The 20,063-nt window shown below is 40.4% G+C and overlaps 1 protein-coding gene across 3 annotated transcripts in view; it reads left to right on the top strand.

Annotated features, from left to right (window-relative positions):
• Positions 1-20,063, top strand: part of tsnare1 (T-SNARE Domain Containing 1) — a 195,676-nt gene that overhangs the window by 4,838 nt on the left and 170,775 nt on the right. The window lies entirely within an intron of this gene.

The raw sequence follows: 20,063 nt of genomic DNA, 5'->3' as shown, positions 1-20,063 counted from the left end.
ATTTCCATTAGCAAGATAGCGAACTAATTAGCCAGCTAACGTTAGCTAGTTCTAATGTTAATTCCAGCATAGCCTGCTTGTCTTGCTAACTAACATTAGCCATTTTGCCATTTATCTCTAAACATATGCTTGCTACGTAAGGGCCTAGTCTTCCAGCTAGCTAGCTAACTAGCAACTCCCATTATAGGACCCCTGTGACACTGTCACCTTTTTTTACTCTGAGGAGTTTGCATGTCTGCACTGTGGAGGCCAGGTCATCTGCCGCAGCACTCCATCACTCTCCTTCTTGGTCAAATAGCCCTTACACAGCCTGGAGGTGTGTTTGGGCTCATTGTCCTGTTGAAAAATAAATGATGGTCCAACTAAATGCAAACCGGATGGGATGGCATGTCGCTGCAGGATGCTGTGGTAGCCATGCTGGTTCAGTGTGCCTTCAATTTTGAATAAATCCCCAACAGTGTCACCAGCAAAACACCCCCACACCATCACACCTCCTCCTCCATGCTTCACAGTGGGAACCAGGCATGTGGAATCCATCCGTTCCTTTTCTGCGTCTCACAAAGACACGGCGGTTGGAACCAAAGATCTCAAATTTGGACTCATCAGACCAAAGCACAGATTTCCACTGGTCTAATGTCCATTCCTTGTGTTTCTTGGCCCAAACAAATCTCTTCTGCTTGTTGCCTCTCCTTAGCAGTGGTTTCCTAGCAGCTATTTGACCATGAAGGCCTGATTCGCACAGTCTCCTCTTAACAGTTGTTCTAGAGATGGGTCTGCTGCTAGAACTCTGTGTGGCATTTATCTGCTCTCTGATCTGAGCTGCTGTTAACTTGCGATTTCTGAGGCTGGTGACTCGGATGAACTTGTCCTCAGAAGCAGAGGTGACTCTTGGTCTTCCTTTCCTGGGTCGGTCCTCATGTGCGCCAGTTTCGTTGTAGCGCTTGATGGTTTTTGCGACTGCACTTGGGGACACATTCAAAGTTTTTGCAATTTTCCGGACTGACTGACTTTCAGTTGTTAAAGTAATGATGGACTGTCGCTTCTCTTTACTTAGCTGATTGGTTCTTGCCATAATATGAATTCTAACAGTTGTCAAATAGGGCTGTCAGCTGTGTACCAACCTGAGCACAACTGAAGGTCCAAACCCCATTAAGAAGCCAAGAAATTCCACAAATGAACCCTGACAAGGCACACCTGTGAAGTGAAAACCATTTCAGGTGACTACATCATGAAGCTCATTGAGACAAGGCCGAGGGTTTGCAGCGCTGTCCACAAAGCAAAGGATGGCTACTTTGAGGAATCTGAAATATAAAACATATTTAGAGTTATTTAACATTTTTTTCTTTGCTACATAATTCCATATATCTTGCTTCATATATTTGATGTCTTCAGTATGTATCTGCAATATAGAAAGTAGTGAGAAGGTGTGTCCAAACTTTTGACTGGTAGTGTATGTGATCAAGACCATGTCCAGTCTCCATTTTGTTGCCTAAATCTAACCTTTCCCCAACCTTAACTAATTGATGACAAATGTACTTCTGTGATATGATACAGACAAATCAAATTTAATCAACAATAAAATATGTCTCCCTCGAAATGTAATAGAGAATGCAGTTTAGCTGTATGACAGTTTTAAGAGATAGGGCTCTGTCAAGCTGTAACACATACAGTATTTTGGAGCAGAGACTATGGGGCTAAAGGCAAGCCAGTTTACTGTGTCACAGTAAGCTACATTTGGAGGACTCTTTCACTTATATTGTTATTGAATAGATCTTCGATGAAACCTATCTCTGTCTTTCTAGCCTTGTTGCTTGCCCACAGCTCATCCTCTAATGGACCACCAGCTGTGAATTTTGACAGAACTGCAAAGCCTTTATATGTCTCATTTTGCCAGAGAGCCTCTGGAATGCCAAGGTCCCCTGTTTGTGCTGTGGGAATCACAGGTTTACAGTGTTGTGAGAGCCTCAGTTGGGAGAATAGTTTAATACACTCATCTATAGGGTTAAAGAGATGTACTAGCTGTGTTAGGTTTGGGCTTCAGGTAGTTTTTGGGTGCCAAGTGATGACACTGATGGAACCAAGAGACACATTTTTTGAGAAATGCTTGATCTTTTTTTCAAAGTGTGGTACTCAAACAGCAGGTAAATATATATATACAAGCGCACACCCATTTTGCTGGTGAATGCAATGTGACTGCTTGTGCATTCATACTAAAATGCAAGATGGCATACTTTTGATGTGATCAACCTATCATTAAATGGAGTAGAAAATGTCCTAGGTCCATCAAATGACACAGCTTTAGTTTTATGCTGCTCTATAATCAACACTATGGTACCTCTCACATTCCAGCTTTCATAATGTAGAGTGGGAGGAACAGCAAGAGCATCACTCATTCAATATATAATTCGCGCCCTTATTAAGCTGACTGAGTGGTTCCCTCAGCATCTGGTTTATATTTTCTCTCAGTGCTATTGCATTGGCTCCCCAGGCGTCTCAAAGATGATCGCTGTGTGAGTGATTTCTCCAGTCACCACTAAATGCATGGCTGTAATGTTGTCGCACAGAGCCATTCTGTTGCCAGGGCACCAACATCCTCTCTACAACCTGTGGATTCACCAACAAAATCAGCCCTGAGGGCCACAACATAGACATAGAAAAGCAACATAGAAAAGCAGCCAAGAGCCATGCTGTAAATAAGTATGAGGATGAGCTGATAAATAGAAGACAGAATTGGCATATTATTATAATTATTCACAGGTGATGATGTGAAAATCCTACTCATCTGAACATTTTGTTCTAACACATACTATGCAGCTGCATAGTATATGGATTTTGTGTATGCGAGAAATGCTCAGATGTATACTAGATTTGCAAAATTTGTTGTGTATGTAAAGTGAGCTTACTGGTTATACTTAACTTCCCCAGAATGCATTGTGTCAGTCTAAAATGTTTGATGACAGACTGTGAGGCGGATGGTTCTGACGCCGGCCAATAGCAGCATCGGTACAATTTTGTGATTCATTAGTGCTATATCAGTGTTCTGATGCTATAAGTGATTGTAATGTAAGATTTAAGCCCATGTTTTTCTCATGTCAACTGGTCACATCACATTAATATACTGGGAGAAAATGGGACAAATTATGTTACTGTGTCAAATTAGCCAGACATCGGCTGAAAAAGGTGCACATCCTGTCTTCAGGATGTACTGCTGTTAGACTGAGAGTTGTTTGGCATCTCTGAAAACATTGGAGCAAATTTTCAAACAAGCTTTATTTGAATAAACTGATCACATATTGGTAATCTACATGGCTACTTTGTTACTTTGTGAAATGCATTCTGGGCAATATACTTAAGTGTGAACAGCCTGCCAGTAATAGCATACTAATGGTTTGTTGAGGAGGCAATATGTAGTCCATACTGTTTGAATTTATAGTAGGCAGGATGTTAGTAGGCGATTCCGAGGATTTCCAATTGTCAATTATAGGGAGTGGCCACGCCCATCAAGGCTCCAAATTTGGGAAGCAGCACAACACCGAGCGTCAAATACATGCCCCGGTTGACACTGCTCACACTGAGTTGACTATGCCCACTTAGTCCCAGGCCATGTCCACTTCGTTTTTTTTTTTTTTTTTGCAGTTTCTCCAAAGGGTGTCCTTTGGGGTGTCCTCTGATTCAGCATGTAGCAGCCAAAAACTTTGTCAGCTCACTGCCAGGCCCACTTTAGGTTGTGCTCTTTTTTTACAGAATCTGGACCAGAGCAATTAGCTCTACTGACCTACAGTGGGCATACACCATTTGTGGACGGCACCATATTTAAAAATGGTATTTGGTCCAGTGAGTATGGTCCACCTTTGATATGATGTAGTTTGATTAATGATTTATTTATGATTTATGATTTATTATTGAATTGGTTGTGGACAACCTTTAAGCTGAATTGATGAAACGCTATACAACAAGTATAATGCTTCATAAAAATCACAAGTATACATCAAAATGTGCTCTTTTCATTGTTGTCGTTGTTGTTGACATTGTTGTTGTTGTTCTTCTTCTTCCTCTCATAATATGACTCAGGGTTTCAGTTGGGCAGTTGAATGTCCATGGTCCAAATTCTGTTTCAGAAGCATTTCCAACCTGACAAGGATATAATGCAATTTTCACACTTTTTGGAATGACTACAATCAGATATTTAGCCTAATATTGGCAGAAACTATCAGCTGTTGACAGTTTCAGTTAAAATAAATATCAGAATTGGTATCAGCCTTCAAAATCCCCAGTGGTCAAACCCTATTTGGCACCACTGTGTCAATTTATGCTCAGGTTCAGAAATGAGTGTCCTGCTGGGGATCCCGATGCACACACTCTGTTTGAATGGCACAGTCAGCCTGAGGGATTATCTTTGTTATAGATGCCATGGGCCGGTGAACTATAGATCTGCGTGAGCAAAGTGAGATTTGTATGTATCTGTGTGCAGAGATACTGAGGAAGCCTGACAGACTTGTCCTCTGTCAGCAGATGGAGACATGCATAATTCAGTCTGGAGGCAGTTTCATGCTGTTTCTCTTCCTGTCTCATCACTGTTCCCAAAGACAGAGAAAACAGGATTTGGCTACAGAGGAAGAAGAGGGAGCTACAACTCTTCCTCCCTCAGTGTCTCAGCAGTTGTCTGGTACAATACCTAAACCCATGTAAGCACCAACAAATAGAAAAAGTCAGGATGGCAACATAACACACCAAGCAATATCCTGTGAAGTGTTTTTCGACCCCGCTGATTAGCTTTTATGTTCCTGTTTGCTGTTTCCCCATTATCTACGTTTGGCATTTTTTCTACATTGTTCTGTCTCAGGGCGACACTGGGGTGCAGTGGTTAGCACTGTCGCCTCACAGTGAGAAGGTCCTGGGTTCGATTCCCACCCAAGGTCCTTTCTGTGTGGAGTTTGCATGTTCTCCCCGTGTCTGCGTGGGTTTCTTCCGGGCACTCCGGTTTCCTCCCACCGTCCAAAGACATGCAGGTCAGGTGAATTGGAGAAGCTAAATGACTGTGTGTGTGAATGTCAGTGTTTGTCTGTCTGCCCTGCGATGGACTGGCGACCTGTCCAGGGTGTTTCACTGCCTTCGCCCTATGTGCGCTAGGATAGGCTCCAGCACCCCCCCGCAACCCTAGTGAGTATAAGCGGTTTAGATGATGAATGAATGAATGTTCTGTCTGATACCTGAGGGTAAAATCTATCTATCTATATATATAGATATATAAATATATATGTATATATACATACACACACACACACATATATATATACACATATCTCTAATATCTCTATATCTATATCTCTATATCAGAGATATAGATATAGATATATATTTATATATGAACAGTTCATTTGCAAAAACAGATAAACGGCATTTTGGGAAAAAATTAGATTAGGCTTGTATTTTGCTGTTTGCATAGCGCTGTTTTCAAAGCCAAAATGAATTTTGGTGTAATACCTGATATCTCCTATTGGAAACTGGGTCGAAGTTCATGTTTTGTGGCAGAAACTACTTTACACCACCGCTGTTTCGTTACAGAAAACGACATATCCATTCAGCGAATCAGTGCATCGCGTTTAGATCACGTGACGGAAAGACGGCAGCGGCGGCATCTTCAGGCTTTAAGTGAGTTTTCAGCGTAAAGACGACCGACTTTCTTGGATATAACCATGGAAAAGTTTGATGAGATGGGTGAGGCTGTTGTCTTATCACTACCCGGACAGAAAAAGAAGAGAAAACCTGAGGAGTATGGCCGTAACGTGGCGAAAAAGGCGAGGCACAGTGGAGGGGCACCTGGTTTGGCTTGTTCACACAAAGTAGCTAATGTATGTCAGGCTGCGACATTGTCGTCAGAGGACATAGCCTACATACATTGAGTCCTGTATTCGACTCCAGACAAGGTGAAACAAGATGCTACGTTGTTATCTTATATGGACATCATGCCCGTTAAACGTAGAAGACCCAAAAAGGAAAACCCAGCACAGCAGAAGACAAGGGAACTGACTGTGAAATACTCTGTCCTGACCGAGCCAAACGAGAAAATCCCAGTCTGCAAAGCCTCATTTATGAGCCTGTTTTGTGAGTATTTCATATGATTATTTTTATATTATCAGATATTAACAGATTTGTACTGTCTGCATTTTTTCTGGCTCACAGTTTAAAGACTAAAGTTACATGAAAGTATGAAAATAGATAGATGGATAGATAGATTTACTTTATTGATCCCAAACTGGGAAATTACAGTGTTTCCCATACATAGACCAATGTGTGGCGCCACACAATCAACACCAAGCGCCACAAATTTATTCCCCTTTTTTCCCCCCAGCGTGATTTTAATATAAATGTCGTTCTGTTCATTTATCTCTGCATCGTGCTCTTTGTCTCTGTCATTCTCAGACACGCGCGCATACATGCTAGTGGTGCGCGGGTACACTTATAAACGTTTTCAACCAACCCGACTGCAACTTGGACCGCAAGTATTAATTAAAATAATGTAGCCTACCCGCACTGCTTCCTGACCCACTCATTTTAAAAGGTAGGCTATAATCCATGCTATTGGTGAGCTTAATCACAGCCTTATTGGCTTACGTGAAACTGACATCCCTGAGTCATTTTATTTTATTTTGCCAGAAAAAAAGTGAAATACAAGAACAGGTTGATATTGGTTGAGGTAGGTCTTGAGTTCAGTATTTGAAATAAAAACCTCCGGCTTTAGTTGTTTTTTTGCAATTCATTCCTTGAATGTCACAGAATCTAAAGATTGCAACTAAAATTGGCAAAAAATCAAGTAAAAACTAAACTTTAACTTCAATTTTGGTGAGTAAATTCTCAATATGAAACTTAAAAGACAGGTCTTCCCCCAACATGAAGTCCAGGTATTTGTATGAGCAAACTAATTCTACTGGCCTGCCCTGTAATGTGTGGAATTGGGGTGATTAATGAAACCAGGCAGGGTTCTGGTAAAAAATGTTTTTAGTTGTCTTCTCTTAAAGAACTTACTTTTAAGAATTAAGATTGAGCTGAATAATTTCAAATGCTTCTTGTAGCTTTAAAATTGTCTCAGCAGATGACTCTGAAGAACAATAGATAAGCAAACAGGTGTATTTAACCTATATAGCAGTTTCAGAATGTGTGTGTTTGAATGCCGCCCGCTGCACACACCCCAATGACCGACTCCACCGACCGCCATGACACAGCGACACTCAATTACCCCACCAACGTCAGGGGGGCACCACAAATTGCTACCTGGTCTGTGGGAAACACTGAATTATTAACTCATTTCTTCTACTCAAGGAAAAAAAATGACCAAAACTTAACTGTGATTTAAAAAAAAAAATCTCATGGTAAACCATAATTGTGACAAGATAAAGACAAAAGGTGAAATTTTTATCTTATAGTAAGGACGTACTGTCTCATGCTTTCCACTCTTTAATTTCATATTTGTGACTTAACTGTCTCACAATTTAGTCTGTTTTTTCTCTCATAATTATTATTTTCCCTTTTGATTTTTTTCAGAAATTGTGGTAAAGCTTTCACCTTTTTTTTTTTTTTTGACTGGAGGAAATGGGCTTTCATAAATAAGTTACCACCCAGTATTAAGCCAGTATTTTTCATTTTTCTTTTATGCCAAAAGTCAGATTACGTTCTGATTACTGGTAAATCAAGATACTGGACTTGGTTTGTTTTATTTTATTTTATTTCACTTGATTTTATTTATTTTTTTACTATAGGAATGTACTTGCTTTCATAAACACAATGTTGCGGTTAGCTATTTTTATAATGTTTATCTAATTGCCTCATCTTGATCTGACCAGTTCTGCAGGATGAGGCAGTAGTTGATAGAATTTATTCTGTGATTGCAGGCGTCAGGAAAGATCGCATCTGCAACATCGTCAAGTACTGGATGCAGAATGGGGTACCAATGCCAGAACATCGCAGTGGTGCTCGGAAATCAGAGGAAAGAGCAGCCAAGAGGGAGGCCTTGAGAGACCACATAAAAACATTTACCTGCAGAGCCAGCCATTACGCTTGCCGAGGTGCACCTGGCACAAAGTACCTTCCCGTAGATTTGAATGTGAAAAATATGCATCAACTGTTCCGCTGTCAGAACAAGGAGCAGATTTTTTATGCTTTATATTATAGTGTATTCATGTATGACTTTAACCTAGGTTTTGGACATCCATCAAAAGATGTGTGCAGCACCTGCATTAAGTTACAACTGAGACTGAAAGACCCAGAAATCTCAGATGAAGCAAAGCGCAAGGAATCTGCCCTATTTATGTTACATAGGCGCAGAGGATGCAGATTTTATGATCTTCTAAATGCTGTGGGTAAATCTTTCACAATCTCATTTGACATGATGCAGAATGTGGTGCTGCCAGAGTCACCAGTTGGGCAGACTTACTATTCAAGACAGCTGTACCAGTATGTTTTTGGTGTTGTTTGCTATCGTGGTCATGGTCTGAATCAGAGAAAGGAGGACATTCATCTCTACACACGGTTAGAGAATGAAAACAAGAAAGACAGCAACATAGTGTCATCTGCTTTGCAGCATTATGTAGGTAGTGGTGCTTGTGATGAACTCCATGAGTAGAAAGACCTAAGGCTTTTCTCAGATTCTTGCTATGGGCAAAATAAAAATCTTAGTGTACTGTCAATGCTTTTTGCCCTGAGAAAGCGCAAGTTCAAAGAGTTAAGAATGGAGTATACCTTTCCTGTCCGCGGCCATAGCTTCATGCCCCCTGACCGAGTCTTTGGTCGTTTGGAGCAAGAGATAAAAAAAAGGACACTATACTGCTACCATCTGAATATGTGGACATTATGTGCAAACACGGAAATGTCCATGTTTATGCAAAAGACAGGCAATGCTATGACTTCAAAGCTGCAGCAGCTAAACACTGTCCCTCTTCTCGCTCGTTTAAAATCAGTGATGCCAAAGTATTGGATATCAGTGGTGACAAGGTGGGCTTTAAGGAGCTGTACAGTGGTGACTTCTGTGACCACACTCTCTTGAAGCGTGGTAAGAGGTGGGAAACCTCCAAGTTGAAGTTTAAAATACCTCATCTTTTTGTTTTATGATATGCACTGAAAACTCTGAATACTGTGAATATTATAGCACTGACAATTGAATGTGGAATATTGCAAAAATAGACAAGTTTTGATGGCTTATTACATTGTATTTTTATTATATTTACCTGAAGTTGGTCTAAACTTACATGCGTTTTTTTTAGCACTTTACTTGCTTGTTTTATGATAATTTAATTTACTCTGACCATTAGAAGAAGCACATAGTCATTATATTGCCTAATTCAGTGGTTAGAAATGAAATGTGGAGTTAACTGTTTTTGTGAAAAACTGAATGTTGGAGTTATCTGCTTTTGCCAAAAAACTAAAATTTAATTTAAAAAAAAAAAATCTGTTTTCAATAAAGTTTGATTTTTTGAGATACCTCTATTTTGTTATGGCATATCTCCTTGGTCAAAGCCACTCTACTTTGGTTTCACTGATATCACCTTCAGTAAATTTTATAAAAATGTATAAAAATGGAGTTATCTGCTTTTGCAAATGAACGCTTCATATGTGTGTGTGTGTGTGTGTGTGTGTGTGTGTGTGTGTCACCAACTGTTTGTATTTTTTTTTTCCCAGTAATTGCCTCATGTTACATTGAAAAGTCACATGTAAAATAGTGATTGTCAGAGCTCTTTTCCGATAGCTAATATTTAACCCATACTGCCATGGACGTAGCTTTGATTAGAAAATTGATTAGGACATCAGATAACGTAAAGGGGTCTGGGGCATCTTTCCCTCTGAGAAAAATTTTGCTAAATTGAACAACTAAATGCACCATCTCTAAACAATTTCAGACAAAAGTATGCCATTTGATGTCATGGTACAAAAAAATAAATTAATTCTAAAAGATGCTGATTAGCCAATTAATCCAAATTGTGTGTTATTTCATGTGAAAATCAGGTTAATCTAAAACAATAACACTGTTAATCCAAGACATAAATGCCCAGTTTCCCGTTATATGAAATATAATGTCTATTACAATGGTTTTTCACTGCACGCATGTGCACACACAGACATACACCCAGGGCAAGAGAGTGAGAGAGACTTTGGTCTCTGATCATAAGCAACCATTTCAATTCGGTAGCAATCCTACCCCATTTTCAGATTATTGAACATTAGGTTGTGGGGGTTGGTACTGTACCAATCAGAAGAAAAATATTTTGATAATTCATACCCTTTTAGTAACTCAGAGTACAATTGACTAAATGTTGCATTTACTCCTGCAGTCCACATATTCATGGACCATTTGGATTTAATTTCATTTGGCTCTTGGAATGAAATACAAGGATATACTGTGGGTTTTAGCTTTGAAACTCAACATTTACTTTTTCCCACATATGGAAAACCAGATTCAGTGCATTTTCTCTATGGGGAAAATACATGGGTTTCATAAAGTCATCCCTGTCAGTCTGTGATTTAGACTATGAAGACGATATCTCCATTTTTCTCTCTTAAATGGGCTTCACTCATCATTATTCACGTAGTATAATGTGTATATTACTGTACACATTAATAGCTAGCTCTTGTGTGAGTGGCTTTGCCTCATAAATTTAAGATAATCATTCTAGAAGGGTTATCACAGGTGACTGTATATGTACACACACACATTATGAATATTAAAATTATTTTAAAGGAATTAGGAATATCCCATCCATTTCTAAAATAGGCAGTCTATTGTTTGATACAAAATGAAACGAGAGACAAATTTTGACATGACTTCTGCTACCGATATCAGTGCTGCCCTCATCTGATGTGAGGGTCTAAGGACAGAGGATGTTGTACTTTCTGTAAAGCCCTTTGAGACGAATTTGTAATTTGTGATCCTGGGCTATATAAATAAATAAAATTGAATTGAATTGAATAAATTGCTGCCCAATGAGAAGCACATTGCTCAAATTCTTTCGGGTGGATCAATGGCTCTGTAAGGCAGGGAGAGGCAGGTTTCACTTCAGGTTTGAAAGTGTTCCCACCATATCTAAGACTGGCTCTGGTGAAAAAACGTCATTATCGGCCTGATATATCAGTAAACCATTTTATCGGGCTAATCCTAGACGGGACAGCTGGCCGAATTTTCTGCTGTTTTTCACACCATATGCATGAGGCTGATCTGACAGTGTGAGTGTGTGAAGGTCACCATGGTGTCAGCTAGTCAGATGTCTCTATGGACATTATTCCCCCAGAGAGATCTGAGAACAGCCACTGCTGTCATTGTAGTGTAGCGTTAAGCTCCATGAGACAGAATAACAGAGATTTGAGGAACGTGTCAATACCAGTGTCAAGCCAGAGAGAATCAAAATAAGACGTCTGCTTAAAATTTTCACGAGAAAACTCTTCCTAATGGAGATATTTTTTGAGCAACTATGAAAATGAAAACAATGAAAGAAATGTAAAGAAGAATTGGTATGATATTAAACAAAAGTTTTTTTTCTTAAGTTTCCGTTATCCGGCATATCCATATCCGAAGGCCTACATACTGTATATGTCTTATAAATACAGCATAGAGCTGCTGAAACACACGAAGACTGAGGGCCCTATCTTGCGCCAGACTCCCTAAACCCGCTATTTGCGGATTTAGGATTTAGGAAGAGGCGTTCCCCCCGTAAAAGTTGCTATCTTGTGCACCTCCTGCTATCCGCAAAACACCTGCGCTACCCGCTATATTATGCATAGGCGTGTTTTGGGCGTTACGCCAGTTAAACCAATCAGTGTGCCAGGTGCCATTGCCTTTAAGGGCAGGATGCGCTATCCTAAATCCTAAATCCTAAACCCGCGATGGAGAGAGGGAGGTAGATTTTCTCAGGGCTTCTACTGAGGCTAAAGCAAGCTGGCTTTATACATATTATATATTATATTATAGGTGAGTTAATTCGGGAGGTGGAGCCACATGTGTCCAAGTGGACGTGTCACAAGGTTGTACTGATTGAGTAAAATCTCGGGGTCACACCACACACATACAAGAGGCAGAGGTGGAACTATGTGTAAACTAATTTATTGACAAGGCAATATGAGTAATGAGTAAACAGTCTATATGAGTAATATACTCAGTCCAAGATAGGGCCCTATCTTGTGCCACCCGCTATCCACTGCCACTACCAGCTACCCGCAAATTGCGGATTTAGGAACTTCCGCTATCCCTAAACGGTATCTTGCGCCACCCGCTATCCTTATGCCGACTCCGTCATTTGCGCCTGGAGGTGTGTCCGTGGGCGTGTTTCATGCGCTATCCCTAAAGTTTGGGCTGTTAGGAGAGCGCGCCCAGGCGGCTTCAATGCGCGCCCCGACGCAGCCTCGCCACGCACACGGTCGGACTGATACCGGGACGCCGCCGGAATGGACTGAGTATATTACTCATATAGACTGTTTAGAGCAGGGGTGGGCAATAATGTGCCTGGAGGGCCGAGAGGCTGCAGGTTTTCTTTCCAACCAAAAACTACACCAGCTGATTTCACTGATTAGTCCCTCCTCTCTGCTTGAAGGTGAGGTAATCAGTGAAATCACCTGGTGGAGTTTTTGGTTGGAAAGAAAACCTGCAGCCTCTCGGCTAGGGTGCATCAAAAAATAAAATTTTTGAATTTTGATATGGCTGGGTGCTAAAAGTGTTCCAATATATGTTTTAACAACACATGCAAAATATTTTTCCAATACATGAAGGTTTAGGGGTGCCAGCTCACATGTGTTTCTGTGGATAAAGGGGCAACAGTGCTAACCGGTCACCATAGAGCTCTGATGTAAAAAAAGACTGCACCTCAAGAAAACTGAGGAGATATTTATATTTTTGTGTTGGGTATGTATACACTTATTACATGTAATTACCATATCTGCAGTTGTTTCTTTGTATATTGAAATACTTTGAGTGAAATGTAGTCATATTTAGAGGTATTTGGTGCTCATTACATCTAAGGTTAACTTTCTAGCCACAGTTAGCTAGCTATGTTAGCTAAGCTATTAAGCTTATCATCAACAGTATTTTAGAGTAGGCAATATCCTATTCAGAGTATTGATGTCTCATCTTTATTGAGTGTAGCATTGTAGCTGTTCAATTAACATTTTAAAGAAGGTGCAGCTAGTCACTCTGGTAGTGATGTTACTGTAAGTTCTCATTGTAATGATGAAGTTAGACGATGTAGAGCTTAGATTTGAGGCTTATGCATGCATGGTACATCATAATTGAGTGATATTAGGTATGCTAAGACATGATTGTAAACCCTATCCTTGTCCTTGTATCCTTTTCATTCTCAGGCACTGTACAACACAGCAAACTCCAGGATCCAGCTAAGATGCTGTCCTCACCAACTGTAGGGTTGCCAACTTTCACGCAGAAAAGAAAAAAAAAAGTTAGTCCTAGTTTGCTCAGAGGTTAATACTGAAATGAGGCCATATCACACTTCTTTGGAAAATTACAAAATAAACAGGCTTCAATCACAAAATGTTAACAGTGATAATGCACTGACTGTAACACTGCAATTATTCATTATTTGTTTAAGGGGCTTTCACACAGCACGCGGTTTGGGCCGCACGCTATTAATTATTATTCCCTCCTATTGGATGCACCGAGGTGTTGTCACTGAGTGCTGCGCCCAAGTTAAAATATTTTCAATTTGGGCGCTGGCACCAGCCTCGCGCTGCGCTCAGCCCGGTGCAGACTGGTGCGCCTTTGTCTCCTGGCTCCCGGGTACCTGCTGCTGTTGCTATGGGCAGGCACTTTGTAGCTTAGCAACACTGAGTGACAGCGCATTCACCAATGAACGGAGTGCACACTCACTGACGTGTGTGAATGAGCTCCGCTCATTGGTCAAACAGCGGAAGAGGGGGCAGACTCTCAAAAATAAGGGACAAAGTACGTCACTTATTGGTTCAATAGGGGACGTGTGTTTTGGTTGCCAAATATGGGACGATTCCGTATTTCAAGGGACGGTTGGCAACCCTAACCAACTGGTCCCAGCCAGACTAGCTGGAGACATTTCGGGTGGGATGCACCAGCTAGGTTCAAGGTTCCATTTCCATTCACTCTCTCTCCCTGGTGATGTTGCTCAGTGGGGCAGACTCTGGCACAGACTGAGCATTTACGTTTTGTCAGTTCTTATCATTAGGTTGTGTGAGTTTCCACTAGGGTTTGTTCTTTTAAGTGTCTCACTATTGCCCCTTGTGTGTAACAGTAAAGTCAGTTAAACTTTATATTTGTGTCTGACGTCCATCTCTGCTGCACAAACATAAAGAAAAAGGTGAAGCATCATCCAACTTAGCACCCATAAAATTTTGGCTCGGATCTGACATGTCGGTCCTTGATCTCCAGTCATTGTTTGGACCAGAATTACACAACCTATAAAACAGATTTTGAACAAACTTGATGCAGGTGTGAAGCATTGGCCAACCTAGAAACCCTAAAATGTTGTTGTGGATCCAACCCACAAGGCAGGTCCACAGGCCACGCGAAGTTGTCCTATTGCCCTCCATTCATTTGTCTATAAGCTCTCGTAAATGAAGAATCTTGAAAGGTGAATTCTAAGAAATTCCCAAAGTTATCCAAAGGGCAAACAAACTAATTTTGCTTGAGTTACCCTATAGAACATGTTTCTGTATAAAAGTTCACCTTATTTAACCTTTCTGGGTCAACCATTTGGCAAATAGACTAAAAAATGCACATTTTTTGACATTTCACAGAAGTTCACGTGTTAGCTGGTACCCCTAAACCTCAATGGATTTCCACAAAACTTTGCAAAAGTTATTTGTACATGAATAGGAACAAAATGCAATACCAGCCAAATTGATATTTTGGAATTAAAATTTCACCATGTTAATTTGATGCACCCTACTCTCGGCCCTCCATGGCACGATTGCCCACCCCTGGTTTAGAGGAAAGACTGTTTTAATTGGACACTTACGCCAGCACGTTTTATTGTTTTATCATAAGCCAGCAGCTGTGCTATATTTTTATTTTTAATATTTTATTTGCCCAATCTACCTTGTCAATAAATTAGTTTACACATAGTTCCACCTCTGCCTCTTGTGTGTCTGTGGTGTGGCCCGGGGATTTTACTCAATCAGTACAACCTTGTGACACGTCCACTTGGACACATGTGGCTCCACCTCCCGAATTAACTCGTCTATAATATAATATATAATATGTATATAAAGCCAGCTTGCTTTAGCCTCAGTAGAAGCCCTGAGAAAATCTACCTCCCTCTCTCCATCGCGGGTTTAGGATTTAGGATTTAGGATAGCGCATCCTGCCCTTAAAGGCAATGGCACCTGGCACACTGGTTGGTTTAACTGGCGTAACGCCCAAAACACGCCTATGCATAATATAGCGGGTAGCGCAGGTGTTTTGCGGATAGCGGGAGGTGCACAAGATAGCAACTTTTACGGGGGAACGCCTCTTCCTAAATCCTAAATCCGCAAATAGCGGGTTTAGGGAGTCTGGCGCAAGATAGGGCCCCAAATCTCAAAATATCCGTTTTAACCTGTGGATCAGGTGTGAAAGAGCAGAGCTGATACAAAAACCTGCAGGACAGGCAGTCCTTGAAGACTGGGTTGGGGAACACTGGTGTATATTGCAACAGTGTATCAGGGCCACTGTAGGGGGGGGGGAATGGAGTCGCGGTAATATTCAGAGAAAAAAAAAAGTGTTACATTTACATGAATTAATCCTTGAATCGGATGTTCAATCCTTGAGATTGAACATCCGATTCAGCGAAGTGAAATGATGTGATGTTTTTCTCATAAGTTTCGGGAATATTACGGGATCAATCGGGATCAATCTCAGAATTCTGAGATTGATCCCAGAACTCTTTGTGTGTTTTGCTGTGTAGTCCCAGTCCTCTTCTATAGGTATGGCTGTTCCTATGGGCAGGGAGCTCCATGTGCAAAAGTGACACATTTTCAGCTTTATTCGATGCTTCAAACTTTATTGCTCTGACTGATAATCATAAACTGCACAGTCTTTATATTTGCCCCACAAATCTCCCTGTGACCCTCATCTGACACCATCACAGAGCTCCATTGGAGAATTGGCTGTGCAAATGTCAAGATACAGAACAACCAAACTAGAAAAACAGAGACACCTGAAAAGTTGAGTGGTGTAGATGTGGATCCATTCAGTAACATTATGCAACCCAGTCACTATGATTTACAGATTATATTACATTACTGTCCTCAACCCACTGCAAATTCAATTATGTGACAGTAGAATAACTTCAGTTGTGTGACAGACAAATTGAATATGCCATTTTCTCTTGTTTGTTGCTTTAAAAGGATTAGCTAAAAACTGTGTTAAAGCAAGCAAGCAAAAGATTTGGCAGTGGTGGACAAAGTACACTATCCCATTACCCGAGTCAAAGTATACATACATTTTATCAATTATTACTCAACTGCAAGTAAAGGTTGTTTATTCCAATTTCTTCTAAAGTCAAAGCATTGGAGTTTTGTGTTTTAATACACGTAAGTATCTAAAAGTACATTTTCCTTCTAATGGGATTTTCACAATCCATTTCTGGAACTTCAAAACTCTAAAACCTACTGTATCTCATGAGGCAACTGACAAGCCTCCTCCATGGCTCAAATCAACCACAGTTGCAACAAACTGTGGTTGTTAATTTGTTCATTGCCATCTTTAGAGACACCCAAAGAAGATCGTGCTGATTTATTAAGGTCATTCTGCAGTTCATTTTATAGCATACATACACTCAGTGACCACTTTATCATGTCCACCTGTACAATGTAATGTAGTTCAATGCAACAGCTCTTGGTACACAGCAAACCAGAGTATTTCCATGTGGTTCACCTTGCCACAGCAACAGCTGTCCACGTTCACTGATATCACCTCGTCGGCAGTTGAGTTTGTTTGCGTCGGGAGAACTGATGCACAGCTAATGGAAACATGTTCTATTTTCACAAGAAAATAGGAAGAAAGAAGGTGAACCACCCGGAAATACACCGGGATTCGCCGTGAACCAAAGGCCCACAAAGGCCCACACCATTCTACCCACTCACTTACTATGATAGGATATTGGTAGCTTAGATGCCGACTCAACATCTTTTCTTTAGACTGAAATACTATTCAGATGCTATATCAGACTGAACAAAAGAAACTTTACAGATGTGGGTAATTCAGTTGTTCATTAGCTTCAGTTGCTAGTGTTGAGTTGCTGTTCACTTGCTGTGTTGGATTGAATGAACCTTGAGTCACAAAGGTATTGCCACATTTTGCAAGAAAGTACAAATTTAACAGAGTCATTACCTCAGTGGGTCAGTGGTTCATTCAAATGAATCAGTTCTGTGTGTCAGTGAATGTGTGATCTTTGTCTGTTTTTTTGTACATGAGGCAACTGAACGGACACTAAATCTGACAGACTGTACGGACCAGTGGGGGTGTGCTTCGTGAGGAGATCCTTAGTAGGATACATAGTCTATTAAATTGATCATGTTCCAAACTAGACTTGAACAAGTTTAACATTGTTTGAAATAGCAAAGAAAAGTATGTTAAACTTGGATTAGACAACCTGTCATTAGACTATTGGCAAATTTTGTTATTCTTACGAGGTTGTATCTATCTATCTATTTATTGATTGAGTGATTGATTTATTTATTTAACGATTGTGGCACCAGGGGCCCTCGACAAATGCAATTTCAACTGTTTAATTGTACATGAATGTGCTGACAAATGAAGGTCTCTTGAGCCTCTCGAGTCTTGAAATGAACCTTTTAGACTGGAGAGTAGTTGTTTTCATTGTGATGGCATTTCTTCTCATGTGGTTGGAAGGTGGGATGAACTTAATCAATTTGCCATTGGCCAGCCTGAAAGGACTGTGCTAGTTAAAACAATCAGCCCTTTCAATACTATTGGCTGTAACAGGAAAAGCTGACTTTATTGAAACACATAATGGATCAGATGTGCCGCTGGCCAAATTACAAGGCAAAAGGCTGGTTTCATTTCTCTCTTCATCATCACAGTCTGATGCAATGGGTGAGATGCAATCAGCTGTTCTCATTATCATAAACCATCACTTTTAATACATGTATACCATATTGAGATGATACATTAGTTGGTTTGAAAACAATGATTAATGTTGATAATCCCTCAATCATTTGGTGTGAAAACATAAATGTAATTACACATAATTATTTGTACCTCTAAAGATGAACGTTTTGTTTGAAAATTGGTCTAGTCTTATTCTGGCTATCTATGGCTGATCTGACTCAGATCATTTTAGTAAGGTCCCTCTCTCTAGAGACAATCACATCTTATCCCAGGAGACGGGCAAGCTGCTGACCCTGGATCAGTCAGAAAAAATGTAATGTTAATCTCTTTGGACCGGCAGGAGTCCAGAGGTTAGAGAAAATCAGTTGAGACTGAGATACTGTTGGTTCAAACCCCCAGACTGTGTGGGAAAATGTGGGATGGGAAATGGATGAGTTAACTCTCTAACCTCCATCAGCACGTGCTGTTCATGTTCCCCTGAGCAAAGCACCGAACCCTCAGCTGCTCCACAGGCTGCTCTGTGGCAGACAGGAGAAGACTGCGGTACTGCTCCCACTGTGAATTTATGGAACTGTATGAAAGTAAAGCAGATGCTGAGAAAGACCATGAAACTTTCTCTGGGTTAATCTTTAAATTTGACCATTTTCATGCCAAAAACTCCAGGTCTGTGGTTGTCTCTTTTCAGCAATGAAAGAAAATGCTCAAATGCCAAAAACCTTCAATTTGAGGATTTCAGTAGTGGAACAGAGCAGAGCCTGGCTCAGGCACAGTGAGCAGGACTGCAGGTGAAGCTCACATGGTTTGGTGAGAGAGCTCCTCAGGGCTTTATGATACCAAAACTTGGAAATGGATTGGATTGATGATAAATGCTATTTTGCAATTACATTTCTAATAAATTCATCTTAAGTTAATCACATCCATTCCAAAATGGTCCAACTTTTATTTTTGTCAGATCGAAATATCCCCCAATACAGTATTTAGATCATCATGGGACAAAAAAAAATTCAAAAAATAAATCCTAGGCAACATTACTTGAACCATAGCCATCACTACTACTACTACTACTACTACTACTACTACTACTACCACTACTACTACTGATGATGATGATAATAATAATAATGATAATGACAACAACAACAATAATAATATAATTATGATTATGATTATTATTATAATTTGCTAATTATTATTTCACTCCCTACTAGCTGTTTTGTAGTACAGTAGTGGTGCTTCTTCCTCTCATTGTTACTGAGTGCTGGATACTGGCTGGATGCTCCAAACTGTTAGCCTCCTGCCATTGAGGTGGACTTCCACCCAGCTAACAGTGTTAAAAATAACCGCCTTAATCCCCTCAAAGAAGGTTTAACATAAATGGTAACTGCTGCACTTCTAGTATCACATCTTCAAAATCAAACCTTTTTTTTTTATCTAACCATTTGCGTGGATTAAAGCGGTTAGCTGGGGGAAGTTTAGAATGATCAGCATTTGGAGCAGCCAGTATCCAGCAGCACCACTACTGTTCTAAAGATTTTTTTTTTTGGCATTTCTGCTTTATTTGACAGTCACAGTAGAGATAGACAGAAAAGGCAGGGGAAAGAGAGGGAATGACATGCAACAAAGGACCTGAGGTCGGATTCGTTGCTGCGATCGGGACTTAGCCCTGGTGCATGATACGCGCTCTTGACCGGTGAGCCACCAGGGCGCGCCCAGCACCACTACTGTTCTACATAAAAGCTTGAGAGGGAAGTAAAATAATATCATATTTTTCAAAATGTGTGAACTGTCCCTTTAAAATGATTATATTTTGGCAGCAATCAGTCATTGGTCCATTTGTCCCCAGATATGCAAATCAAAAATATAAACAGTATTGGTTGCAAATTATTGTAAATACAGGGATGCCTCATTTTAAATTAGGCCATAAGAATCTGACTCATCTTACATAAATCATCATCTGTTGGCCTCCAACAGCCCTGTGGGCTATTCTGAA

Source organism: Myripristis murdjan, chromosome 16 (genome assembly GCF_902150065.1).
Source record: "Myripristis murdjan chromosome 16, fMyrMur1.1, whole genome shotgun sequence".
In the NCBI taxonomy this organism is placed as follows: Eukaryota; Metazoa; Chordata; class Actinopteri; order Holocentriformes; family Holocentridae; genus Myripristis; species Myripristis murdjan.
The sequence above is the reverse complement of the archived record's forward strand: the minus strand, read 5'-3'. Positions and strand labels throughout refer to the sequence as shown.